Genomic DNA, 10,771 nt, shown 5'->3' with positions numbered 1-10,771 from the left:
AGGAATGCGGTGAGCCCAGGGCCACCGCTTCTCACTCTGCTCTCAGCTTTTTCTTGAGGCTATCGAGTTCCAGGACCAGGGAAATGCCCGCCTTGGGAACTGTAAAAGTTTGCCTGTCTCAGCGGCAGTGAGGAGACCGTGTTGGGGGATATTGGGGAGCCTCCGCAGCAGCTCCCTCAGTGTACCCCTTGACAACGGAGGCCAAAAGGGATTGTGTGATTTCCCCACCGGTGCAGAGATTGTGTTAAGATCAGGATTAGGACGCTGGTTCTTTTTGCCGTCCGGTGGCGCGCTCCTTCCACTTCAGCACTGCTTTGTGTATAGTAGAAATTATCAGCGCTGTAGTTAACGCCAGATGCCTTCATTGTAAATAGGGAGAGACGTGCTCGCCTTGGCAGCACATATAACAAATAGAAATAGGCAGTATTGTCTGGCCCAACTTAGGTCGTTATTTGACTCCTCCTGGTGTTAATCAGTAATATGTAGGACCTGTTACACTTGCAAGGCGTGGGATAAACGCTGTGTGTATGTGGTGGCCTGCCTCCCAAGAAATTTTGACTGAGTTGGAGCGGTTTGATATGTCACGACAGTATGGTCAGCTTTCAGCCTACTATTCAGAATGAATGTGATAATGCTGAGAAAATGGAAAGGATGGACAGTTTGTGCTTTAGGAACCGTGGGGGTCAGAGAATTAGCGTGTCTAGGCTGGACTTAGAAGGGAAGGCAGAAGAGGTGGAATGTGGGTTGGTGTGAGTGTGATCCAACCTAGGTGTGCAGGTAATTTGTGTTGAGAGGACAGTGAAGAGATTAGTTGAAACTTTAGAGAATTTTCCCTGAGGGAATTAGGAGGCCCTAGTCCCATACCACAAGAGCTGGATAATGCTAGCCTGGGCCTTGAATTTTAGTAGGAATTTTTTTCCCTCTAATTATTACAGTAGAATTATAGTGAATATTGAATAGGAAGTCAATAAGGGGTTTCAACTGGGATGATCTAATTAATGTAGTAGTTTAAAAATTCAGTGTCTCTGGGATGGCAGGGGAGAGATCGAGAGAGATTGAGATCTGAGTCAGAGAAACCTGCCTGTGTGATGGACTTAGGCTCTACTGCTTAGACTGTGACAGTAGCCGTGATATTAAGAGGAGCTATTGCAATGGAAGAGTCTATGAAACGGTCCCCCTCTCCCCCTCTCCATATTTTCCAGGACACCACAAAGTCCTCTACCACATAGAAAAAGAAGTAAGGATAAGTGAATACAGGGTGTGTGCCTCCTTCAGTCCTCTTGCCATTCAGAATACTTTCTTGTATCCTAAATTCATTTCTGGCAGGCTACACTCCGATTGTCCCCAGCGTGTCAAATTCGTAATTTAAAGGAAGCATCTATTTTAACAGTTTTGTATACCTAAGTGCTTTGTCTTAGGTAAAAGTTTCTTGTATGGGTCTCTCCTACTGCTCTTAACTTTCATTGATGAAGTCTAGGGCATAGCATGACCAACCAGAGGTTCTTGCTCTTTTTTTTTTTTTTTTTAACTTTTTATCGGTACCAGGCTTCGAACTCACGACCGCCTGCTTGCAAGGCAGGTGCTTATGCCGCTGAGCTAAATCCCCAGCCCCCTAACCAGAGGTTCAAGATAAGGTTCTTGAGAGGGAAATTCAGAAAATTGAAACCAAGATAAAACCTCACAGCTCTTTCCTGGAAGACCATGGATTTAATCAATGTCTATATGGCATGAAAGCTTGAGCTACTAACCTATTGTGTTATACCTCCTCTCTCAGTATTTGAGCATTTGTTTCCTGGTCAAACATCTTGACAAAGAGATGTATAAGATAGTATATGAGCTGGGTATGGTAGCACATAACCTGCAGTCCCAGCATTCGGGAGGCTGAGGCAGGGATCAGCATGAGTTCCAGGCTAGCCTAAACTACATAGTGAGACCGTCTCAGCAAACACACAAGAAAGATCCTATATGTTATCTTGTATTCAGATAATTTCTTAGTGTTTCTTTATGGTTTATCATATTTGAAATCTTACATAATCTTTTGTCTGCTTTTAATTTTATGGAAAAAATTTTTTGAGTTTTTTTCATTTAACATTTTTGAGTCCCATTCATATATGTTTGTGTATACAGATATAATGTACACATGTATGTCATTTGTGTATATATATAATTACAGTGATTCATTGCTGAACGATGATTATATTCAAATATACCATTCAGTATTTTTCTCTTGTTAATTATGATTTGCCCCACCCTATCAGTAATTCATGTTATTGACCTGTCATACCTAATCTTTAGGCCTGTATTGACCTAATCTTCAGGCTTCATCTCTTCCTGCACTCATCCATTTAGGTTTCTTATCCAGATGTATCAGTTTGAATCAATTCAGTTCCTCAGGCAGCCTGGCCATTTTTCTTTTTCTTTTTTTTTTACGTTTTTGAGACAGAGTCTCACTCTGCAGTTCAGGCTGGCCTTGGATTCACTTTGTAGTCCAGGCTGGTCTCAAATTTGCAACAATCCTCCTGCCTCAGCCTCCCAAGTGCTGGATCGTTTTTCAAGACATATAACCCACATGGTGGGACAATGCAGAAACAAAAGATAACTGTCATCACAGGAATGCAGTGAGATAGGCCTGATTGATATTCTGGTAACTACCAAAAGTCTACCTAACCAAAACCTCTCCTCTGAATTTCAGATTTTGGTCGTAAACTTCCTACTCAGCATTTCCTCTTGAGATTCTGTGACTGTTAATCCCGATATCTCAATTTCATTGATTAAGAAGTGCCTCACACATTAGTAAAGCATGCTTCTGGGTTTATCTGGGTGGGTTATGAAGGCAATGCCTTGAATACTACATGTGGTCCCTCACCCAGTCTTCTCTGCTTCCCAGCCATCATGAACTAAGCAGCTTTCCTCCTCCACACCCTTCCACCATATTTCTGCCTTAGAACCAGTCTGTAATTGACTGAAACTGTGTGCGCAAATAAATCTCTCTCCTTTAAATTGCTGGTGTTGGGTATTTTGCCCCAATAATGAGAGAATGAGTAACTGGTACCAGAAAGTGGGGTTGTTGTGTGACTGTGGTTCTGTGGTTTAGAAGCCTTTGGAACAAGTTTGGAAAGGTTTGGAGATGTGGGTAGAGGGGAAGCCTTATAATATAGACAGCAGAACCTGATGGGTGGTTCTGATTAGAGTTTGGAAGACCAGAATACTGATATGAATGCAGACAGTAAAAGGTAGGCTCAGGACATTTTTGAAACAAGGACTCTGATGGCATTTGGACTGTGTATATTGTACTCTGGCAGAAAGTTTTCCTATATTTTGGCTGTGTCCAGAGACTTTGTAGAGGACTGAGATTAAGGGCTGTAGACTAATCAGATGGAGGAAATTTCAAGACATCCCAACATTCAGGCTGTGGCTGGGTACTCATAGCTGCTTTTAATTCTACTTATAGTGAGGCTCAAGGGCAAAAGACAGAGCAAAAAAACTTTGGAAAACTTAAATTATGACCCAGAAGGAAGCATGTATAAAGTTGGGACCCAAAGAGGTTTAGCCACTAGTGGTTAGATCATCAAAAAAAAAAAAAAAAAAAAAATTCCCAGTATTTTGTACAGGATGAGAAGAAAGATGCCTTGAGGGCATCTCAGAAATCAGCAAGACCCCACCCATTGCAGCACTCAAGGGTACAAAATGTCAGCCTTTCATTTGACAAAAGAGTCCCTGAGACCCCCTGTGCTCAAGAAGAGCCTCTATGGAATTGATTTCCTTAGATTCATGTCACTGTGCTCAGCCAGCAAGGCATTCAGAGGCTTCTGTAGGCATAATCCAAGGGGACCTGGCTAGTGCTCCTGCCTGCAGCAGGTCTTGTCATTGTCTGTGTGATGCTGGTTGTGCTGGCATACAGAATGCAAGGGTTGAGGGGTCAGGGAGGCCTCCACTTGGATTTCAGAGGAAGACCTGGAAGATCAGGTAAAGAGATCCTAAAAGGACAGTGTATAAAGCAGTGGAAATCCTAGGAAGATCCTGGAATGTTCTCTGAGGAACGCTGAAGGGTGTAAGGGGAGCCAGCCCAAGAAAGAGGCTATGTGGGCTGTTCCAGCAAGGCCAGAGGAGTAGGCCCCCAGCCTCTGGAAGTCTGTCTACCACCATTGCCCTAGATGCTAGACATAATGGACTTGATGTTTACCCTGCTGGGTTTTGGTCTTGCTTAGGTGTGAGTCTTTTCTATTCACTCTTCCTCCTTTTTGGAAAGGAAATGGTTGCCCTGTGCCAGGGTATTATGCAGTGTGTTTTTGATTTACATAGAAGTTAACAGCTAAGAGTTTGTGTTGAGTCTCAAAGAGACTTGGAGTTTTGAAAAGTGCTAGAACTGTTGAGACTTTGGGGAAGGGATTGTTGTGTTTCTGACTTTGTGTGGGATCATTCTGTTGTTAGGTGGAATTGCGAGTTTGTTATTGTCTTTATTTTGTGTATGGTCTCTTGCCTATTTCTTTCTGGCACCGTTCTCCTACACTGCTTCCTGGCTGCTATGAACTGAGCAACATTGCTTCTCCACATCCTTCCCCCAGGGGTTTCTGCCTTGGAGCCAACCAATCATAGATTACAATGTGAGCCAAAGCAAACTGAAACTAAACCAAAATAAATGTCTCCTCTAAATTGCAGGTGTCAAGTACTTTGTCTCAGTAATGCGAAAGTGACTGATGGAGATGCTCAGTACAGTGACGCATCAGTTCACATACTTAATTCTTTCCACAATTCTGGTCACAAACCAAATTGAATGAGACCTGAATCAAATTCAGTAGTTAAGTTCAATGTTGACCTTATGGGGAAGCTGGATTCAGTCGTGGTCTAATTTGGTTTGCAACTAGAATCATGGAAATTTTGTCTGGAACCTATGTCTGTCTGTCTGTCTGTCTGTCTGTCTCTCTCTCTCTCTCTCTCTCTCTCTGTGTGTGTGTGTGTGTGTGTGTGTGTGTGTGTGTGTGTGTGTGTGTTTCTGGCTTAAATTAAACCCAGGGCTTGGCATGTGGTAAGCATTGAGGTACATCCTTAGTCCTATCTTGATATCTCTATCCCCAAAGCTATTCTGCCTTCAGGATATCTTCCATCTCAGTTAATGGTGTTTTTATTCTTCTATTTGTTTAAACTAATGTCTTAGAGTCATCATTAGCTTCTTTCTTGTTCATATGTCTCTATCCAGTCAGTGTGTAAATCCCAATTCTGTTTCTTATTCCACCACTCTGGTCTTTAACCCAAATTAGAATAGCCTCTAAATAAATTTCCTTAATCTATACTTGCCTCTCTCTCTCTCTGTGTCCTGTCAGCATGATTTTTAAAATATTTTTGTTTAAAATTTTTTTTAGGGGCTTGGGATTTATTTAGCTCAGTGGCATAAGTGCCTTGCCTTGCAAGTGTGTGGTCATGAGTTTGATCCCCGGTACTGATAAAAAAGAAAAAGAGGGGCTGGGGATTTAGCTCAGCGGCATAAGCGCCTGCCTTGAAAGCAGGCAGTCGTGAGTTCGATCCCTGGTACCAATAAAAAGGAAAAAGACAAAAAAAAAAAAAGAAAAAGAGCAAAAAAAAATTTTTTTTTTTTTTAGTTTTTGAGACAGGATCTTGCTATCTAGTTCAAACTGGCCTTGAACTCATTATGTAGCCTAGCCTGGCCTCAGTTTCCCAAGTGCTGAAATTATAGACATGTGCTCCGTGCCCCACTGCATTATCTTTTCAGAAATCTTATTTCATATTTTTATGTTTTGTTAAAATCTTGGATTCAGTCTGCCATTTGATCAGATTTATTTTTTTACTTATTTTTTTCATTTGCTCGGATTTAAAAACAAGTCTTTCCACTGTGCAAAAAGACCAGGGCCAGGTCTAAAAAGGGCCAGAGTGTGGCTCAGTGGTAGAGTCTGCCTGGCAAATGCAGGGTCCTGAGTTTGATTCCCAATATCCAAAGAAGAAGACCCTAAGGGATCTGACTTATTACTACCCCTCTAATCTTTTTGTTGTTTTTGCTTTTTAGAGTCTTATCCTGTAATTCAGGCTGGCCTTGAACTCATGGCAATCCTCTTGTCTCAGCCTCCTGCACTGGAATTATGGGCTTGTGCCACCATGTATGGGTACCTGTCTGATCTTATCTCCAAAATAATGTCTTTTCTTCCATTTCAGTGTAACAATACTCGACTTGGCTTTGTATCAGATCATAGGCATCAGATCTCCCCTGTGCTCAGAATGCTCTTTTACCTGTGAGAGCAGCACATGCTTCACTGAGTACATGGGATTGGAGCAAGTGTCTTTGAGGAATATATAACACTTGGTGAATAGACAGGGATAGTTCACAGAATGTTCCAGAGGTAGGAATTGTATTAGCAAAGGCTCAGAAGAGGATAGATCGATATGATCAAAATAAATTACAAAATTGAAATCCCCCCAAGGGGGGATTTCACACACTAAATCCCCTTATTTAGTGAAAATAAGGGAGATGGTAGGCCTAGAGATTGTAGGGGGCTCAGGAGTAGGAAAATTCACAATATGTAAAAAGACAGTGACATGTTAACCCATGGGAACTAGAGAGACTCGGATACTTTTAGAGCAATAGTGTAATGTATGAGGATTGTATTTTGGTTTAATCTGGCTGGCTTTTAAGAACAGTTTGAAATACAGGCAGAGATTCGTGAAGGATTAAGAAATAGCACAGATAGAGCGGGGTGCAGTCACATGCACCTTCAGTCCCAGATATTCCAGGCTGAGGCAGCTGGATTGCTTGACTCCAGGAAATTGAGGCCAGCCTGGACAATGTAGTGAGACCCTGTCTCAGAAAAACAATAAAAAAGATGTGTAAATGAAAAGGGGAGAAGAGTGTCATTGGCAGAGGTATATAAAAATAGATTCAGTGGGCTGTAGTGACCGTGTGGGTGGGGGGAGATGGAGCCTGTGGTCCTAAGACTGGGTGTCTTGGAAATCATTGCTGACAGAAGCCTATACTAAAAGGGGCAGCTAGGACTGGGAAGACAGAACGATTCAGCGCAGATTGTAGGAAGAAATCCAGACGGGTGACCTTCAGTCCTACCTGGTAGGAGGCTGGTCCAAAGGCATGCCAAGAGAGCAGGTTGGTGGGGTGCTGGTAATCAGCACATAAAGAGTAGGGACAGAAGCTAAGTTTCAGCGGTGCCTACAAGAAAGGTGGTTTTGAAAAATGTGTGATACTGAGTTTGGACAAGTTAGATGGTGATGAAAGAGAGCACCTTAAGCAGAGTCATGAGGAAAATGAGGACTGTTTTCATGGATGACGAGTAAGAAGCTAGTGGAGGAAAACACCGCCTACGAAAAAAGTGAGTCTGAGAGGAAGAGGCAAAGAGATTGCTGTTAGAAAGATAAAGATTTGTTCAATACAAGCTTTGATTTAGAAGAGGGAGTTACTTATAATATAAAAGTCTGGGCCTCTATTTCCTCATTTGAAGAAAGTGTCTTTCTAGTTCTAAGTTCTGTAATTTTTTTCCATGTTACCCCAGCAGCCAAGGGGCTAGATTTTTAGAAATGCTACTGGGATCTGGTAGGGAATATAAGTCCTGTTTAGTTAACGTGATGATCTTTTGATCAACTTTATAGACTACTTTCTTGTGGCACGTCGAGTCGTATTTGGACCAGGAGCTCTGAAGGAGTGTGTGTCCCCTATAATGGTACCTAGCCCTGTGCTAGGTGCAGGAGTAGGTAGGACATGGTAGGAGTTCATGAAGTATTTGTGGAAGGAATTTGTTGAATGGATTTCCATGTGCTCTGCTAGTGGGCCTTAGAGGGTGGGAGTATTGGACACCATGTAACCTAGGGTAAAAAAAATTTATTTTCTTTTTTTCCTTGTTATTTAGTTAGTTAGTTAGTTCAGGCTGCTCTTGAACTCACTGTGTAGCTCAGGCCGACCTTAAACTCATAGTCATTATTTTTTTTATGTCATCTGTATTTCATTTAGATAGCATTTTATGTTTAAATTTTTACTTACATTTAAAACTTTGAAAAAAAATAAAGAAAAAGAAAAAAAGAAAACTTTGAATACATAGCACAGATTTCACAGCTGTTATTGCTTTTTTTAATGAGGTTTATCTCTATGTTGCTCAGCCCAGATACCTTTGGGCTCTGATGATTCTCCTGCTTCCTGAGTAGATGAGACTATAGATACATACCATCATGCCCACAAAGGGTGTGTATTCTTGAGCTCTGAATGTGTTCTAGGAGATTATCAGTGACGTTAACTCCTGGTTTTGAGCTTGTACTCTAGACCAAGCCAGAGTGGCATTCAGTTAGCAAAATAGATTTTTTCCCCCCTTTGGTTCTATCCCTGTGAGGGATAAAGTCTGACTTGGCACAGGGTGGTTTTCCTTCCTTCCTTCCTTCCTTCCTTCCGTCCTTCCGTCCTTCCGTCCTTCCGTCCTTCCTTCCTTCCTTCCTTCCTTCCTGCCCTTCTTCCCACTCTCTGTTCCTTTCCTCCTTTCCTTCATTAAGCTGAGCAAGTTAGTTCATATATGCTTCTTTTTACAAGATACTGAACTAAGTAGCTTGCAAGATCCTTGTTAACCCTAGTAAGTTTCATTTTCTAAGCAACCTTAGCACCCACTAGCACATGCTTCCTATTTCTTCCCTGTGCTAACTTGTTTCTATTGCCTTACTTTGTGTTGCTTTTATTTTAGAGTAGGCATGACCTTGTATAAAAAGCAAGTGACTGTGGACCAGTAGATAGGGAAGAAGTATGTAGATATTTTCCAGTTGTTATTTTTTAAAAATATGAAGTATAACACTTAAAAATGCTTAGTGTAGTCTCTTTTGGAAAAATGGGAAGATCTGGTAAAACAATGAACCTACTTCCTGCCTCAGAACAATTGATCTGGGCTAGTAAAGATTTACTTCTCTTTCAGAAGGGGATGCATCCTTTCTAGTTAGTATGTTTTGTTCATTTACGTTACCTTTTTGGCCTTGTGAGCATTAGGATTGGAAGAACCAATGTTTATTCACTTTTAGATATACTGAAGGTTTTTATCAATAGTGATAGTGGAACAAAATACACGTATAAATTGTTCTGAAATTACAGAAATGATTGTGTAATGAGGACTTCCCTGTACCTGGTGTTAGGGTCACTTTATCTTGTTTGATCCTTTTGGGATCTGGATGAGTTGACAGAGAAATGAGAAGTTCTTAGCTCTTACAGAGTCTCTCACAGTCCTGCTCCTCACAGCTCACTTTATTATCTGGGAACCCAGGTGAGGATGGAAGAATGAAGATGTACGTGTGTGGAAGAGGACAGTCGGTTTGCTGGACGCAGTCTTGCTGTGTACTTCAAGCTGGCCTTGCACTTCATATATAGCCAGCCTGGCCTTAGATCTGTGGTCATATTCCTGCTTAAGCTTCCTGAGTGCTGGGATCACAGGTGTGTACCACCATGCCTGCTTGTCTCAGTCTTTGAAGCATTTCTGTTTTGTTTTTGTCTTTTTTTCATTTTTATCGGTACCGGGGACCGAACTCACAACTGCCTGCTTACAAGGCAGGTGCTTATGCCGCTGAGCTAAATCCCCAGCCCCAAGAGTCTTTCTTAATAGAGATACTTTTAGATCTGGATAAGAGTGTAGGTAATTATCTGAGTGGTATTGTTACTTGAACTCTGGAGCCACAATACCCAGATTAGAATCCTGACTCAATGTGACCTAGGATCCATTACTTCCTTTTCAAGCCCCTTATTCCTCCTTACCAAGTTAGGGACAGTAGTGGTAGGTATCATGGGTGTGTGGTAAGAATTCGTAGCAAGATGCATGTAATGTGTATGTATGTATCGCGTTGCATATGTTCAATAAATCTGAATTAAGTAACAATGCTAGCATAACCACAAGAGAAGAATGTACTAATGTATTTATTATTTTTCTTGGTAACATAGTAGGGATATAATGTTAGAGTTGTAGGCATCTAGCCAGATGAAAGCTGGAGGAATGTCAGTTCATAAAATCAAAATCTGTATTAATGTCTGTGTCTAAATAAAGAAACAAACAGATTGGGAGTGTAGCTAGCATGTGTTTGATTGCCAGTACTGCAAAATAGAAAAGAAGGGAAAGGGAGAGATGACAAGGAATGAAGGAAAAGGAGAGAAAAACTATAGCATATGTGATTAAAAAGAGAGAATTTCGCCTGTTATTTTCTGAAGTACCAGAAGTCAGTATTATCATATGTGTAGAAAGAAACAAAATAGAGACTAAAGTTGATAGCAATATTGGGCCAAACACAATGAATCAACGGTTGAGTGAGAAGGTAGGTTCTGGATTTAGATGGTCAGTTCTCTGTTCCATTGTGTGCTTAGGCCTTTCATCCCACATTACAAAGCATTTAAAAAAGTTTTGGAAGTTGCTCTCATTATGAACCAAATTAGTCTTTTAAGGTAATTGAGTTGTCAGCAGCAACAAGGACTAGAGGTAGAGTCCAGAGTTTTTCTCTTTTAATTAGCCCTGTTATATTGTGATACACACAGTCCAAGTTGACAGAAACAAATTTGGTGTGGGCTTGTAACTTTATTAAGCCTAGTGCATAAGAGTCCAATAAGATTATCTTTTTAAAAATTTAGAGTAAAAATCACCTAACTAGGCATGGTGACATATGCCTGTAATCCCAGCTCTTCAGGAAACTGAGGTGTAAGGATTGCAAGTTTGAGGACTGACTGCACAGCTTAGCAAGACTCTTTCTCAAACTAAAAAATGAGAGGCACTGAGGATATAGCTCAGTGGTAGAGTGCCCAAGGTAACCC

General features: G+C 41.3%; 1 protein-coding gene across 2 annotated transcripts in view; it reads left to right on the top strand.

The window, feature by feature from the left end:
* Positions 1-10,771, top strand: part of Ide (insulin degrading enzyme) — a 93,080-nt gene that overhangs the window by 627 nt on the left and 81,682 nt on the right. The window lies entirely within an intron of this gene.

Source organism: Cavia porcellus, unplaced genomic scaffold, assembly GCF_034190915.1.
Source record: "Cavia porcellus strain 051 isolate PalLab524CR breed Dunkin Hartley unplaced genomic scaffold, mCavPor4.1 scaffold_28, whole genome shotgun sequence".
In the NCBI taxonomy this organism is placed as follows: domain Eukaryota; kingdom Metazoa; phylum Chordata; class Mammalia; order Rodentia; family Caviidae; genus Cavia; species Cavia porcellus.
Note: the sequence above shows the minus strand (reverse complement) of the source record. Positions and strands in the feature narration are given on the sequence as shown.